This window comes from Echinops telfairi, unplaced genomic scaffold, assembly GCF_000313985.2.
Source record: "Echinops telfairi isolate 266 unplaced genomic scaffold, ASM31398v2 ScPeMD7_7462;HRSCAF=8500, whole genome shotgun sequence".
Classification (NCBI taxonomy): domain Eukaryota; kingdom Metazoa; phylum Chordata; class Mammalia; order Afrosoricida; family Tenrecidae; genus Echinops; species Echinops telfairi.
In genome coordinates, this window is record NW_022111362.1 from 2981476 (window position 1) to 2983199 (window position 1724).

Below are 1724 nucleotides of genomic sequence, written 5' to 3' on the forward strand. Positions count from 1 at the left end.
CCCCCGCCGCTTCGGGGTGGGTCCTCTGCCTATGGCACTGCGCCCTTTCTCCGCCCCGGCGCTTCCTGGACAGATGTCCCCGGCGAGGGGGCGACCCGCGCCCGCGCCCCAGACGCTGAGGCCGAGCTCCCCACTGATTTCTCCCCAGACACCAGGAATGTGAGACCAGCTTCCAGAGCCCGCTCCCCACCACAGCTCCAGCCCCGGCCCGAGCCCGGCCCCCCGACCTCCCACTCCCCGGGGGCCGCCGCCGCCGCAGCCGCCGCCGGAGACAGCAAGGAAGAAAGAACAGGAGGAAATTACTTTCGTATTTGCAACCCGCGCGCGTGCGCGCGCACACGCACACGCCCGCGCGCCCGCGCTCCTCTTCCCTCGGCGCTCCCCTCCTGGCCCGGGGCGCCCCGCCAGGCATTCATTGGCTTTAACGCCCCTCAGGTTTCTAAAGACCTCCTGGAAGCCCTGAACACACTACTCCACGATCCCCGCTCGTACCGCGCGCCGGGTCTAGGCCAGCAACCCTCGCACAAACAACTTAACCGCGCCCCACCTCCCATTTACGAAAGTGTGTGTTTCCTGGGAAATCAGATGCACAACTTACCACCACCACCCTCGGCAGCCCGGATCTTCCCGCACCTGGCCCGCCGGCTCCCGAGTACACTCAGGTGCACAACTTAGCGTCCTTCCTTGGCCCCCGCCAGCCCCGGTCCTTCTCTCCCGGGCGCCCCGTCCCTCCCCGGAGCCTCGCTCCTGCCCGATCGCCGTGGACCGAGCGAGGGCTGGAGGCGCGCGGGCAGGAGGCGGGCACCAGTTCCGCGCGCGCACTACCGCACTCACGCCCGACACACACACCCCGAGCCCCGGCCCCGCGCAGCCCCTGCGGGATCCGCGCCGCTCAGGGTTTCCCGACCGCACGGGCCTCGGTCCCCGGCCGCCGCGGAGAGCTCAGCTGAGCCCCTGTCGCCAACCTTCCGCCTCCTTCCAGGGCCACGGCGTACAAGGGAAAAACCCCAGCACTCGGCGCCCACGCTCGCCCCCGGAGTCCGCGAGAAGATGGAGGAAGCGCCAGGGCCAGCGGAAAGCCCAGCTCTGTCCCCAAACTTACCGGGCACCGCCAGAGCCGTCGCCACCGCTGGAGGACGCACCGCTGCGGCCGCCGCCGTCGCTGCCGCCAGCGGGCAGGGCCGACCCGGGCCCGGAGCAGCGCAGGGAGGGCGCCCCGATCGGCTCCGCTTTGACTGGGCTCGGGGCTCTGGCTCCTGCTCCGCGTCGGCCGGGGCTGGGGTCCCCGCGCTGCGCCGGCGCTGCTAACTAGCTCGCCTGATCGCTGCTGGCTCGCCCGGCCGCAGGCTCTCCCAGGCGCCCGCTGCCGCCGCTGGCTTTTTTAATGTCCACAGACAGTGAAAAGGAACTCGGCGTTGGGGGTGAGTAAGTGAATCAACTCGCCCGGAGCCGAGCAAGTTGAAGTGTCAGATTACATTGGCTATTCTATTTCCAAAGGGCCCCGCGCCGCCGAACGTCCATAAAATCCGGTGCGGAGTTTACGGCGGAGCGGAGCGCTGCAGCCGCCGCCGCCAAGTGCTCTCTGCTCGCGCTCCTGACTGCTCCTCGCTGCTCACTCTTTCCCTTTGCTAGCAAGCTGTCTTCCTTTTCTTCGCCGTCGTTGCTTTCCCCTTCCTTTTCTCTGTTCTTGGATCTCGGTCCCCTCCAAGCGTTTTTCCTCAATG

General features: G+C 68.4%; 1 protein-coding gene across 4 annotated transcripts in view; it reads right to left on the reverse strand.

Annotated features, from left to right (window-relative positions):
* The window catches only part of ZMIZ1 (zinc finger MIZ-type containing 1), a 256585-nt gene extending 255460 nt beyond the window's left edge, over nt 1-1125 (reverse strand). For 3 of the 4 annotated variants that reach the window (XM_045283537.1, XM_004715301.2, XM_045283536.1), the window contains exon 1: nt 1103-1125. The gene's annotated coding sequence lies outside the window, so the exon portion shown is untranslated. The remainder of the gene's footprint in view (nt 1-1102) is intronic. The other variant, XM_045283539.1, reaches the window with a different exon arrangement.
* Between the last annotated feature and the right edge of the window lie 599 nt (nt 1126-1724).